The sequence below is a fragment of the Mauremys mutica genome, unplaced genomic scaffold, assembly GCF_020497125.1.
Source record: "Mauremys mutica isolate MM-2020 ecotype Southern unplaced genomic scaffold, ASM2049712v1 000805F_np12_subseq_1:69070_obj, whole genome shotgun sequence".
In the NCBI taxonomy this organism is placed as follows: Eukaryota; Metazoa; Chordata; order Testudines; family Geoemydidae; genus Mauremys; species Mauremys mutica.
This window is the reverse complement of record NW_025423054.1, coordinates 41,148-56,136: the sequence shown is the minus strand read 5'-3', so window position 1 is coordinate 56,136 and position 14,989 is coordinate 41,148. Positions and strand designations below refer to the sequence as shown.

The following is a 14,989-nucleotide window of genomic DNA, read 5'->3' as shown; positions in this document are numbered from 1 at the left end:
TGGGTGAGGTTCATAACAAGGACAAACTTCAAAAAAAAAGGTTCTCAGGGAAGTAAAGATGGGACAGGCTAACTTCAATACCCAGAAAGATACTGGAAAAAATGATTAATCTACCAATTTATTAAAAGCTAGAGGATAATAGGTGATAGGTAAGAACCAAGATGGATTTGTCAAGAACAAGCAAGTGCGGCTCTAGGCACAAGCAAAGCAAGCACCTGCTTGGGGCAGCCCATTTGCCAGGGCAGCAGGGAAGCTGAGAACCAACAGGGGGCTCTGGGAGCTGTAGTTCCTTGGTTAGCTCCCTGCCTATAGAGCCAACCCTGGAGGAGGGAAAGAACTACATTTCCCAGCATTCCCTTGGACACTACCAACTGGGAAGGAAGGAGGGGGACCTCATGCGGCAGCCTGCTGTGAGTGCTGTGAATGGTAGGAAGACCAGACTTTAACATTCAAAAAAACAGGACACTCCACGGGGAGGGAAGCCCCCCCCCGCAACCATCCACTCCCTCCGACTGCCCCCCACAGAAACCCCAACCCGTCCAACCCCCCCCCCCGCTCCCTGTTCCCTGATCACCCCCTGCCGGGACCCCTGCCTCTAACTGCCCCCCAGGAACCCACCCTCTATCTAAGCGCCGATGGTCCTTGTTGCCTGATTGCGCCATCCCGGGACCCCTGCCCCTAACTGCCCCTTGGGACCCCAGCCCCCACCTAAACCTCCCTTTTCCTTGTCCCCAACTGCCCCCCTAGGACTCCACCCCCTAGCTGTCCCCTGACAAACCCCTGGGACTCCCATGCCTATCCAACCGCTGCCTGTCCCCTGATGGCCCCCCCGAACTCCTGACCCATCTAACCCCCCTTCGCCCTGTCCCTTGACTGCCCCCCCGGAACCCTCCACCCCTTCTCCAACCCCAGCCCCCTTACCGTGCCACTCCGACCAGTTTGTCTGTTTCCGCGCAGCGCCAGACACACTGCTGCATACAGGCTGCCGTGCTCCCTCGCGGAGCCCATGGAGCCCACAGCCCCCCGCTCCACCCCCACCCCAGCAGCTGCCTTCCAGATTTGAACACCTCAAAATTCAGGAGTGCTCAAGCTCAGTTTGGGCAGCTGCTACTTCATTTCTCCCAAATCAAATATATTGATCCACTGCAACTTGCTGTAGAAAAAAGTAGGATAAAATTGAGCAAGAAATGCTTCCCAGTGGTTATTAGGACTGGAATTGCTATTTTCAACAGCCATTGCCTTTTGTTTGTTTGTTTGTTTGTTTGTTTAAAAGGAAGACAGTGATATTGCATTGGCAAATTCCCCATAGAAACAAAGAGTGGAACAAAAGAATAATAAAGGCACCTCAACTTCTCCTCATTTATGTAGGACAGTCTTATAATATGCATCCAGATATCCTCCAATCACACAAGGTGAAAATTGTTCCACTTTACTGCTGTTCTGTAACCATATGGGACCCAATCCTGTTTGTGTTCTGTGCATGTTCAAAATTCCTGCTGAATGACCCACCCTGGGAGCAAGTTTCCAGTGACCCAGGGCTGCGGCGGAAGGAGGATGCTGGTGGGGGGGGGAAGATCCCAGGGCTGGGGTGGCAGGAGGTGTCTGTGGGGGGGCACTGGTGGGGGGTGAAGGGTCATTTTCATTTTCAGGTCATTAAAAAACTTCTGATGGAGTCATATGGGCCTCTTGCTATTCTTCCTATCTTCTCTTTGCATTTTATCTTTACTCGGAGACTTTCAGCTGGTCTGCTTCTCACCTCCTTCTGGACCTCAGAACAGGTGTACAATGCAATACTTTCTCTCTTTTTTTCCTGCCTGTCCTTCCTGAACAAGCTATAGCCCTCTATACCAATATTCCAGTCATGAGATTTAGCTCAGCAAGTATCTGTGATGCCAATTAAGCTCAGTTATCACTTATGTATTAAAACTCCCAGTTCTTACTGTTTATTCCCCATTAGTATTACTCCTCCTAGAATCACAGAATATCAGGGTTGGAAGGGACCTCAGGAGGTCATCTAGTCCAACCCCCTGCTCAAAGCAGGACCAAACCCAACTAAATCATCCCAGCAAGGGCTTTGTCAAGCCTGACCTTAAAAACCTCTAAGGAAGGAGATTCCACCACCTCCCTAGGTAACCCATTCCAATGCTTCACCACTCTCTGAGTGAAAAAGTTTTTCCTAATATCCAACCTATAAACATCTAAGATTTTAAGCAGATGCCCCCATGGATTTCCCTCTTGTTTCTCCTATAATTCTACTGCAATTTTCCACATCTACTTCTCCCCAAACATCTAGTCCTCTATTAAGGTCACTTGTTTTTACCTGGTGGCTTTTTTCACCTGCCCCCTCTGAACTTAATTTTAAGCTCTTCTCATAAGGTTGGTGAGTCAACGCATGAAGATGTTCTTCTCCTTCTTGGTCAGACGGACCCCAACTCTTCCCAGCAAACCTTCTTCCTGCAATAGCAGCCCATGGTAGAGGAAGTCAAACCCTCCCATACACCCATCTTCATAACCCATTATGTGCATATGCTACCGTTGAGTGTGTGTTGAGCAAAAAGAACACTCAGTGCAGGAGACGAGGGGACTGAGTTAAACTGCAGATGTCAAGTTCACATACTTCCATTTTCAGTGACTAATCTCGTAAGCCAGTGGGGATGGCCATGGTACAAAAGTATTTCTGTAGATCAGCATGTGATTATTTGTATTGCAGCACTGCCTCATAGTCCCACTCACAGACCAGGATCCCATTGCGCTAGGACCTGTACAGACATAGAACAAGATGGTCCTTAACTGTCATTAACTAACACATATTAACAGCACAACAAACAGACAAGAGGATAATAAAGCAAGCAAAAAAGCCCCCTTTGACGAGGTACCAGCATATAACTAATATAACATATTTAGGGAATGTGAGGGCAGTTCACAGTCTGTGCCTCACGCTCCCAGTCTCCTGCCCAGGCCCTAGCTGTGCTGCAGGGATGCTGTAGGTCAGACACTTGCTCTGGCAGTGGCCACACGCCCTCTGGCTCTAGGTGGCAGGATCCTTCTTCCCAGGGTCAGTCCCCCCATCAGGGTTATGATCCCCCTCCAAGTCTGGCCTGCAAGGCCTCTTGGCTGGGGGCATCTCCCTGTGCTGCGCCCGCTGCCCAGGGTCCCCCCTCGCTCCCCACAGTGCTCACTGCTCCAGCTTCAGCCCCAGCACTGATGCTCTGCCTCCAGCTCCCTGGGCTGCTCTTCTGGCCCCTCTGGCTCTGGTTGCTGCAGCTCTGCTCCCAGCACAGGTCTGCTCCCTGGGCTGCTTCTGTGGCCCTGCTCCCAGCACAGGTCTGCTCCCTGGGCTGCTTCAATTCATAAGGTAAGTTTGAGTGTTTGCTCTGAAACTGGAAGCCCCCACGGTGAGGAGAGAAACATCACCAGGTTGGAATGCAAGTTTGCCGCAGGAGCTGTCATCTTCTGGCCAACACAAGAAGGCCCCTGGACACCAGACAAACCCTTGTGGAACATCAGAAGACAAAGGACTTTTTTGATTGCTCTCCCCCCCGCCCCCCAAAGAAGGGATGTGCACATGGACTCGTCCCATCACCTTGAACTGTGGGGGAAGGGAATAAAAATCCCCGACAAGAAGAAACGGCACCTTTGTGGCTGTTTGAACTCTGAAGGGCCAGAGACTTGAAACTGAAGCCAGAGATCCCCAGGGGCTGCCTCCTGGGGTGCCCTGAAAGATGCTTTGAATAGACAGATCAGGACAATTCTGTCACTCTCAGGAGTTAGATGGTAACTCATTGATTGTACAAGTTCGCTTGCTTTGACCTGTAAATGACGCTCTTAGTCCTTTTCCCTAATTAATAAACCTTTAGCTAGTTTCTTACAGGATTGGCTACAGGCATCACTTTGATGCAGGATCGAGGGTGTCAAGTGATCTGGGGTAGGTGACTGGTCTCTGGGGTCTGGAAGCAACCTGAATGTGGTGTCATTTTTGGTGTAAGCAGGGGGGGCTCCAGGCACCAGCATGCCAAGCGCGTGCCTGGGGCAGCAAGCAATGGGGGTCGCTCTGCCAGTTGCCGCAAGGACAGCAGGCAGGTTGCCTTTGGCAGCATGCCTAAGGAGGGTCTGTTGGTCCCACGGCTGAATCCGCAGGATCGGGGACCTCCCGCAGGCAAGCCGCAGAAGGCAGCCTGCCTGCCTGCCATGCTTGGGGCGGCAAAATACCTAGAGTCTCCCCGGGTGTAAGTGACCATTTATCACTAAGTCCAGTTGTCTGGGTGGCAGGATAGACTGGAGAGTCTAAAGGGACTGCGTGTGACTCCATGGTAAGGCTCGTATAGTGATCCAGGCGTTCACAGTTACTGGCTTGGTGAAATCTGATTGTAGAACACACCACCAGCTTGGGGTGTCTGCCCTGATATTGGCAGTCTGCTCTGAGTTAGGCACTCATGGTCGTGAGCCACTCCAGACATGCACTGCACTCTGAATTGACACAAGCGCTCCTGGTGAGGATGCGCAGAGGTGACCGGGAGCATGTGTTCAACTTCCCATAATGCAGTGTTCTGCATCCCATAATATTTCACACCTCTTTTCAAAATCCCCCAAAACCTGTGTGTCCCTTCTCACTGTCTACCATCTCTGACAGAAGCATGGAGCATGCACAGCTCTGCACTACTCTCGTGAGTATTGTGAGCACGGGGCACCTGAGCCTGCAGAATTTGCAGAGTGTGACTCATTTCAGCCCCATGAGGCACTTCAAAAACGTCCCTAATCACTCTGGGCTGGAATGACAGTGAGTGGCACAGTGGGATAGCTGCTCATGGTGCACTCTGCCTTGATACACGCACTCCTGGTGAGGCCACGCACCGCTGACTCAAGGAGTGCAGTGTGCACACGCACAAGCAATGTAATAACTGTGATGGCTGTATGCGTGGGCGGCAAGATATATACCCACATTGTGCCCAGGCACCAGCAATATTCAGAGCCCAGGGGCCCAGCTCCACCAATGTTTGGGGCCGGGTCTCCCCCCAGCCCCACCTACTGCCCCGCCCCGCACCTCCTGAGTGTCCTCCGCTGCCCCCCCACTTGCTGACCCAGGAGCAGGGCATCCCTGCTTCTTCTGTGCAGCTCCATGCTGCCCTGCTGCAGGGTCCTAGTGCCCTCCAAATCGACTGCCAGGGCAGACTCTGAGCCTGCCCTTCTACCTCAGACCCTTCCCTTTTCCGGTGGGACCTCTATCAGCACAGGCTCCCTCCACCCACAGTCACCACTCCTGCCCCATGCTGGGCAAGGAGGCAGCCCCATCCCCCGCCCCCAGTGTGGCTACAGTCAGGGAAAACAGCAGGAGAGGGGCAGCACGGAGCACCCCCTGGCACCCACCATGGGGGAGGCGAGGGAGATTCCTGGACCTGAGAGGGGCTCTAGGAGCACATGCAGTGACAGTGCTGGGGGTGAGTGTACTGCTGGGGGGGTGGGAAAGGGGGGCTCGTTCCCCAGAGCTCGCTGCTGCCGGCAGGGAAAGGGCTGGGGGGAGTCCTCCTCTCTGGCCCCTGTCCTGGAGCAGCCTGCCTGCACCCCAAACTCATCCCCAGCCCTGCCCCACCCCAGAGCCCATACCCCCAGCCAGAGCTTTCATCCCCCCACCACATCCTCAACCCTAGCCCTGAGCCCCTCCAGCACCCCAAGCCCCTCATCTCCAGCCCCAGCCAGAGCCCTCATCCCCCCGACACCCCAACCCTCTACCTTAGCCCTGAGCCTCTCCAGCACCCCAAACCCCTCATCCCCAGTCCCAGCCAGAGCCCTCATCCCCCCACCACATCCTCAACCCTAGCCCTGAGCCCCTCCAGCACCCCAAGCCCCTCATCCCCAGTCCCAGCCAGAGCCCTCTTCCCCCCACACCCGAACCTTCTGCCCCAGCCCTGAGCCCCCTCCTGCATCATGAACCCCTCATCCCCAGCCCCACCCCACAGCCCTCACCCCAGACCCCTCCCCTCTGCCATAGCCCTGAGCCCCCTCCCACATCCCAAAACCAGCCCCACCCCTGCATCCCCTCCCTTCTCCAAAATCCCTCCCAGCGCCTGCACCCTGCACCCCTCCTGCACCCGAGACCTCCTCCCCCACTCAAAATCCCTCCCAGAGCCTTGGGTAGGTGGGGGGCAGAGATTTGGGGGGGGCAGAGTTTGGGCAGGGGCGGGTTCTGGGCAACACCAAAATGTCTACAAACCTGCCGCCCATGCTCCTGTATGCACAGAATAGATATGGCAGCATAACCTCCCAGTCATTCTGGCGTCTATCCACATACATTTTCAACATAGACTTCAGGGTTCCATTGAACCGTTCGACTAGACCGTTAGTCTGGGGGTGGTAGGGAGCAGCTTTCAGGTGCTTCACCCCAAATAACTCCCACAACTGCTTGAAAACATCCGACATAAAGTTAGACCCACGGTCAGACAATATTTCCTTGGGAAAACCCACTCTGCTAAAAATAGAGAACAAGGCCACTGCCACTGTCTCTGCCTCAATATTAGCCAAGGCTACAGCCTCAGGATATCTGGTAGCAAAATCTACCAACACCAGGATGTATTTCTTCCCATTTTTGGAAGGTTTGGGGAGTGGCCCTACAATATCCACAGCCACTCTGGCAAACGCCTCCCCAATAACGGGCAGAGGCTGGAGGGGCACCTTGCTAGGCCCCCTTACGCTTCTGGCACAGTTCACAGCTCCTGCAGTAATCTCTCACCGACCCAAAAAGGTGAGGCCAGTAGAAATTTTGCTCTAGCCTGTCACGTGTTTTGCCTAGACCCAGATGTCCTGCAAATGGACCATCATGAGCCAACTTCAACAAATCATGGCGGTAACTCTCAGGTACCACAAGATGTTTGCGAACTGCTGCTTGGGAATTCTTCCTTCCCCTAGGCAGCTCCCTATACAACAGCGCACCCTGCATGAAAAACCTGCCTCTCTCTTCACTGGCTGGGACCTGACTCTCTCTAGAGATACATCACTTTGCTGAGCCACAATGAATTCACTCTGGGTTTTGTTTGAATTCAGAACCATCTCTGATATTTCAGACAAACCCTCACCTGATTCATCTTGAGAGACACTCTCTGTCTGTTTGCCGTTCCCCTCACTGCCATCAGTCAGGGTATTTGCCACAGACCCAAACTCCCTCTGTGACCTGCTCACCACATTAACTTGGCCAGGCACCCCCAGTATGTTATTTCCTACCAAAACATCCGCCGGAATTAAATCCCGGACAGCAGCCTTCACATCCCCTTTAAAGCCATCCCACTCAAGGTGGATTCTAGCCATCAGCAGGTCCACAGAGTACTCAGATAGTGCCACTATCGTCACATATTCCCCAGGGAACATGTCCTCTGGCTTCACCAGATGTCCCTTGACTTTAGTTACATCCGAGCCAGTGTCTTGCCATCCCATGCATTCAACACCATTGACCTTTGCCTCCATAATAAACCTCTCACTCCCTTGCCATGCCTTAGTTCTGACATAACTGGTGAGCTCATCACCTCCTCCCATACCACTGGAGACGATGGGGTTGGCATTAGCCACTGCTTTGCTTGCACCTGAACTTAAGGTGGTGCTGTTGAGGCTTGGTTCAGCCTGAGTGCTCAGGGTAATGGAGTTGGCATTTACTGCTGGCTTTGGGCTGCCCTTCAGTGTCGGGCAATCTGGTCTCATGTGGCCGAGCATGCCACAGTGATAGCAGGTAACCTGTTCCGTCCTGGGATGTGAGTTCCTACCCTCCAGGCCCCCTAGGGCTCCTTTAGAAGAGTCAGGGCCGGTTTACTTTTAAATCCTTCCTTCCTCTTGACCTGGGGAGAATGGTGATTATTTTTCCCCAGGGGTTTACATCCTTCCCGAGCCCTGTTTTGGGTAGGGGCATCCGCAATCTCTGCCGCCCATAGGACTGACTCAGGGTCCCTATCACACACAGCTGCTCTAACATGGTCAGGCACAATGTCTAGGAACTGTTCCAAAGTTATCAAATCCAGCAGTTTTTCAAAACTCCCATGTGCCACTGCTCCCATAACCCACTTTTTAACAAAACCCATCAGCTTATGAGCACATTCTACAAAAGTCCAATCCTTAGACATTTTAAACTCTCTAAATTTAACTCTGTAAGATTCAGGAGTAACCTTGAACCACCTTAACACAGAATCTTTAAACCGCTCATAATCTAAGGCTTCTTGTTCCCCCAATTCATTAAATACCTCTCTGGTTTTTCCAGTCAGTCTGGTCAGCAGGGCAGGCATTTGCTGACCTTCTGGGATCTGGTACAGATTGCAGAGGCATTTAAAGGTAGGCAAAAACTCCTCTATATCCTCAGTATCACTGTAAATGGGACACATCCTTTCCCAGTTTTTCTCATGGTGGTGGGGAAGGGGGCGATGATTTTCTCTCTTCTTCCATTACTTGGAGCTGAAGTTTGTCCATCTCCTGTTCCATCTTGTGAGTCTCCTGTTCAGCAGTCAGCAGCTCCAGACGCCCCTTACGAGCTCTCTCTTATCAGCCTCCTTCTTTCTCTCATCAGCCTCCTTCTTTCTTTTATCAGCTTCTTTCTCTCTCTCCATCGGCCTCCTTCTTTCTTTTATCAGCTTCTTTCTCTAGTTCAGCTATTTTTTGTTTCTCCAGCAATCGAAGATCTGCTAGATTCCGTTCATGCTCAAGTTGCAGTTTACTTGTCGTCTTTTGCCCTCTAATTCTTTCTGCATCTTCTGTATCCTCAGGTAAGGGCTGTGCTCTTGTCCCCTGATCACTGGCCATTAACAGATTTCTGAGTTCTTGATTTGTTGATTTCTTTCTAAAGCTTATCCCCTTTTCTGAACACAAATTTTCCAGGGCTTTTTTGTCAAGTCCCCCATATGCTCTTTGCTTAGCCATTGCAGCAGCTCTTTAACCAGTCAAACTCTCCAAACCAAAATTCAGATTTATATAGCGTGGGGTTATGACCCAAAGCTTAATTGACATGATTCTGTGGATCCAAGCATGACTACGCCACTGTGACAGTGCTGGTTCTGGCGGGACCCCACTGAGAGTGCCAATTCAGGACCAATTGCTTAAACAGGGTAGTTACAGCCCAAGGCTGGGGTTCTTCTACCTCTAAGGCAAACCAAAACCAGCCAAACAAAGAGGACTTTGGTTGCAACCATATTCTATATGGTCCCAGATTATATCAATAACGTCACACCAGGATTTCACTCCAGTTGCCTGGGAGGAATTCTGCATTCTGTGTCCTATAGAGGTTACTCCCTATTCTCTCTTTGCAGCTCACTGTGGTTGTTCTGCGAATTAGCTGCTGGTTGTGTTGTTCTTGTGTGGAAGCAGGGAAAGAAAGAGAGTGTTTAAGTGCAGGCATTTAAGTGTCAGAGACAGAACAACTATTGAGCTAAGTCTTAGCCTAATATCGTGAGACCTGTAGAAGCAGGGCTCACGTCAGAAGCAAGTGGAAAACAGCAGAATAGTCAGTGTGACCTAGCCTTGAGATAACAATGTTTTGAGAAGAGCAAGTGAGAAAATACTGGAATAGATAGCAAATAATCTAAATAAAATTTAAATGTTTTTAATTAATGCACATCACAAAGAGGTATAAATGCTTGTGTGATTTTGCTTGTACTTTGGAGAAACTGAGGCAGAGATGCTCTCTGCCAGCTGTATTCTTCCCCTGCAATTGCCTGAATAAAGCTGTCTCTGATTTGTTGCCTCCAGCCTGAGAGTGGAGTTTTGTTTCTTCCACATGGGATATATGTATTCAAAACCAGTAGAGGGAATTTACGATATTGTACTTACACACAATAAACACAAACTGAGAATATTCTTAATTTGTTAAAACTTAAGCTCTCTTTCCGTGCCAGCAGGAAAGTGAACATTTACTTCTCCCTAGATGATGCCGGACAGTAGTGCAACTTGTGCATTTTACAGTTGCACCTCTTACTGTAATATAAAATTCACCTGTTATCACTATAGGTCTCAGTGAGAATATGCACTACTGGTAAGCTGTGACTCTTACTGATGCATGCTGTCTCCGTGTTTAGCACTTCAACATGCAAGTTCTACACTAACAGAGCACACTTTTGCTGGAAAAAATACGAGACATGCTTTGCTGCCAACTTCCACCTAGGACATGCAACATCTGTACTGGTGCATACCTGTTTAACTGGAATATGCATGCTAATGCAAGCTGATTACTGTAGCTGATTTGCACTAGTACAGATCCTGCTCAGAAATATGCAAAATTTTTCTTGGTCAAATGAGTCCTGTACTAGTTACAAGGTTTATAGGCTTCCAATTGGATTTCTTAGTTCCACAAATCTTTTAACTAATATAAAAACCTAAATTCAATATTGTCTACTCTTAATCAAAAAGGCAATATCTTCTACTTTATTTAAAAACAAATGCTTGAATGATGTTAATGTTATAAAAGGTGTCTGTCAGGATCTGCTGCATGCTTAAAGTGTTTGAGGAGATGAATATCTAATGAATGAATTACTGACTGTGACTATTTAATCACTGTAGGTGATTGACATCATGAGGGTGAATGTGGACAAGGTTTTGGAACGAGATCCAATGCTGTCAGAGTTGGATGATGCACTGCGGGCGAAATTTGAGACCAATGCTACCAAGCTGAAAAAAAGTATTGGTGGAAGAACTGTAAGGTAAACCATGACTTGAGTATTTCCAATGCAAATTAATGTGACTAAGAACTATAAGTTGTTGAATACTCCATAAAGGGGAAGAAATCCAAATAACTTTGGCCAATTTCTGCAGCGTTTACTCATGGTGAATAGTATTTAAGATTACAACATCTGGTCCTTAATGAGCATCTGGATAAGTGAAGTAGATGAACTTTCCAAAAGTTGGGTGTCCTGGCCAAGTTCCTTTACACAAAACATTCTCCAAGACACAAATGTGGCTAAGGAGAAACGAATGTACTAGTTTAAGGTGTTGGAGATCTAGAAGGAAGAAATTCAGTGATATGGATTGAATGATGACAAAACACACAACAGCACGGAGAACCTTTAGTCTCTGACAGTCACGTGTGCTAATTACAGGAAGGCCTGGAAGCCTACTCTTTTTGCTGAGAAGCCAAGACAGAGTGGAAAACATTAATTTGTAAGGCAGGGGAGCAGTAGTTGAGTCTAGAGAAGAAGCTTTTGCCCTCTTTTTAAAAATATCTAAGTGAGCTGTTTGTACTAAATTATGTGCTTTTTTTTTAACAGATATGGGCAGTGTTGATAGCATTTGTTCGCATCATCATCATCACCATCACTGGTATGTGTTTAGCTAAAGTACTATTTTGTCAGTAGGACTAGAGTACATGAGGCATAAGCTGTAAATCGAATGCAAAAAGTTGTTAATGTAACACACTCTGGTTGTGACTGCTAGTACGTAGGTCATAATATTCAAAAGTTAAGGTTCACACAGTAACGCTAACTTAGCCATATTGCATGCTTGACATATGCAGTAGTTCAAAGTAGTACTTACACTGCTTAATTGATGTTTGAACATAATCTGTGTGATGTGGTGAAGTTATGGCTTCTGTGGGAACCTTAACTGTTGAATCTCAGGCTTTTTTGCATTGAGCAGAAATGGGATCATGCAGGAGACTGGGACCCCTGAGTCCCAGTCCCAGCTCTGCTAGTGACTCTGAGCGTGACCAGGTCACGTGACCACTTCTTTGCCTCAGTTTTTCCAATCTTTAAAATGGGGATAATGACGCATACCTCACAGGGGTTTCCAAAGAGTAACATGAAATGTTTTGAGAACTTAGATAACAGAAGCTGTGGACATACACCTTTCTCAAATTCATCTTTCATGGTATTTCTACATTTATTAATCCTTTAGACTCCAGGTTCAACACCCTTATGTCACTTTTTGTTCTTGCAAAGCAGTCTGGCCCTCTTCTATCGGGTCACATCCTTTTCTTAATCCCCATATGGGTACTCCAGCCAATCAGAGTCCCCTTGCTGTCTTCCAGCCCAGAAGCCAGGCAAAACAAAGAACAAAAAAAGTAGGGAAGCTTCATATGAGACTCCTTCTCCAATCCTCAATAGTGCCAAGATAGCAAGGTAGTTAGGCCAGGTCTACACTTTAAACTTACCCCTGCATGCCATTGATAGAACTATGTGTGAAAAATCCACACCTGTGAGCGACGCAGTTACACCTACTTAACCCCTGTTGTAGACAGCGCTACGTGGCCAGGAGAGCTTTTCCCCTCGACATAGCTACTGTCCCTCGTGGAGGTGGATAAACTATGCCAATGGGAGAAGCTGTCCCATCAGGGTAGTATTGTCTTCACTGAAGCGCTACAGCAGTCCAGCTGCACTGGTGCCACTGCAGGTCTACACTTAAAACCCTGCCCTTAGACTCAGTTCAGGCAAGAGCCTTGATCTGACAAGCCTCACTTGAGTGCAGGAAACACCACTGACTTCATGCACTAGCTTTCCTGCTGGAGCAGAAGCCTGGGAGAGGAGGAGGACAGGCAGTTCTCAAGGATTCATCACCGGTGAACAAGCTGTTTAAACAGAAGTATATTGCAGTAGAAGCTGTAAGAGAAAAGACATTTATGCTCCCTTGTTTGATATCCAGATTTCACTTGTCCCAAATTCTGAATGTTGGCGGATGTACCCGTATGTATACAACAGCCACAAGCCCATCATTATAACTGGTAACAAACCTGTAAATACAAATGCAAGTGGAGATGTTTCTGGTGAGTGCAAGCAGGGCCGGCTCCAGGTTTCTGCTGACCCAAGTGGTGGGGGAAAAAAAAAAGCCAATCGGCGGCACTTCGGTGGCAGCTCAGTAGTGCCGCTCCATTCTTCGGCAGCACTTTGGGAACGGGTCCTTCACTCCCTCTCTTCCTCTTTGGCGGCACTTCGGTGGCAGCTCTAAGAAGAAGAGAGGGACTGAGGGACCCGCCGCCAAATTCCTGCCAAAGACCTGGACTTGCGGCCCCAATAGTGGATGGAGTGCCGCCCCTTTGTATTAGCCGTCCCAAGCACCTGCTTCCTTAGCTGGTGCCTGGAGCCGGCCTTGGGTGCAAGGAAGACTGTGGATTCATATTCTGGTCATAGCAGAGCCAGGGAGCTTATGACTAGTTACACTGCTTGGTGTTCAGCTGTTTGAATTTGTGATGTAGCTGTTAACAAGCTTTCCAGCAGGATTAATTTACTCTCCAACTCTGACAGCATATTCATTTCTCATCTTTGGGCCTGTTTGTAACACAATCTACAGCAACTAATTGTGATGCTACAAACAGAATTGTGACCATAGGTGAGAAATACCCAGGACATGAATTCTAAAAGCCAAGCCTGTGCATGCAGGGGCGGCTCTAGGAATTTGGCCGCCCCAAGCAGTCATGCCTGCGGGAGGTGCTGGTCCCGCGGCTCGGGTAAACCTCCCGTAGGCATGACTGCGGAGGGTACGCTGGTCCCACGGCTCCAGTGGACCTCCCGCAGCTGCGGAGGGTTCGCTGGTCCCACGGCTCCGGTGGAGCATCCGCAGGCATGCCTGCGGGAGGTCCACCCGAGCCGCGGGACCAGCGAACCGTCCGCAGTCATGCCTGCGGGAGGTCTACCCGAGCCGCGGGACCAGCGCACCCTCTGCAGTCATGCCTGCGGGAGGTCCGCTGTCCCGCGGCTCCATTGGACCTCCTGCAGGCATGACGGCGGAAGGTCCGCCGGACCCGCCTGCCGCCCTGCCGGCAAAATGCCACCCCATGCGCGCGCTTGGCACGCTGGGGTCTGGAGCCGGCCCTGTGTGCATGAATGAAACTATGGTAAAACAAACACAGGAAATTATTTAGAATTTCCTTTTGTTGAATATTTTTGAGTGTTCCGTTGCTCAAGTCTTTAAGTTGCAGAATTGTTTTATGCCTCTTTGATGTGGGGCAAGAGGACTGTCGCTTTTCCAATCCTTATTTTTCTGTTATAGTCTGGAGTGTATCCTCATGAGTTACAAGAAGAAATGCAAACCAGTGGAAGCCATCTCTCTCCTTCAAACCTGCTGTATTCTCAAGCTCTCACCTACTGATATATAAAGCAAAATTATTTTCGATTCGTCATGTGATAACTTTCTCTCATTTATAGGAAATGTGCCTTTATTTAAAAGTTACACTCCTAATTTTAAAATACTAATAAGCACAGGCCACACCTTGCACAGTGCCTTGGTAATCTTGAGTATGAGCTGGTGAAGAGGATTTCATGTTTGCATTTCAGAATCTAGAAGCAATGTATTGTTGCCAGTGACGACAGCATTCTAGATCAATTTGAAGAGTATGTTTGGGTATCTGTCCTCTTCGCTGTCTCCTTCATGCCCCAATTTAAAGATGTCTCTTCTGACACACTACTAAAGGAATGGGAACCAAATCTTAAATTTGTGCCTTCTTGGAAGAAACTCTGAATACGTCTGCCATTTGAACAGACTTTGCCTGCCTTGCCTTACTCCATTAATGCCTTCTGACTAGTTGTGGAAGAACCTGCCACCCTTGTAAACACTACTTGTCATTCACTGCTGTTTTATCAATATGCAGTTAAATTCTATTATTGAAGTTCTAAATATTGGAGCACTGAACCGTTAGTGTTGCCTTGTGGTATTTCTGATTAAACACATCTCTATAAGGTGTTTACATTTTCTTCAAAAGACAGTCTGTCACTTTTTGGTGTCAGTTTAATCTGAAAGAGTATCTTTAAAAATGTTTAGTGTTTGTAATGTAGACACTTACCAAAGTTGGTTTTGTTTGGGGGTTTTGTCTTTTGCCAAAAAGTAGTTCAGTGAAAACTTTTCTCTGCAAGCCAGCAAGATGTTTCCAGTGTAGAATCAGTGCCAAATGTAGTTTAAAAATGTATATATATTTATATGTAATCTGTTTGCATTACTTCACAAATTGTCTTCCCTCTAAACTAGTCCTCTGAGTGAATGTTCCCTTAGGACTTCAGGAAAGGTTGGTAACAAACGCCGTTGCCTCTTCCCTCTTCTCGACAAACTT

The 14,989-nt window shown here is 48.7% G+C and overlaps 1 long non-coding RNA gene across 1 annotated transcript; it reads left to right on the top strand.

Moving 5' to 3' along the window:
- Positions 1 to 365: 365 nt before the first annotated feature.
- Positions 366 to 14,052, top strand: LOC123357568. Its single transcript, XR_006575571.1, has 4 exons — positions 366 to 426; positions 10,519 to 10,658; positions 11,223 to 11,274; positions 13,936 to 14,052. It is a non-coding gene; the product is annotated as an uncharacterized LOC123357568 (long non-coding RNA).
- The last annotated feature ends 937 nt before the right edge of the window (positions 14,053 to 14,989 follow it).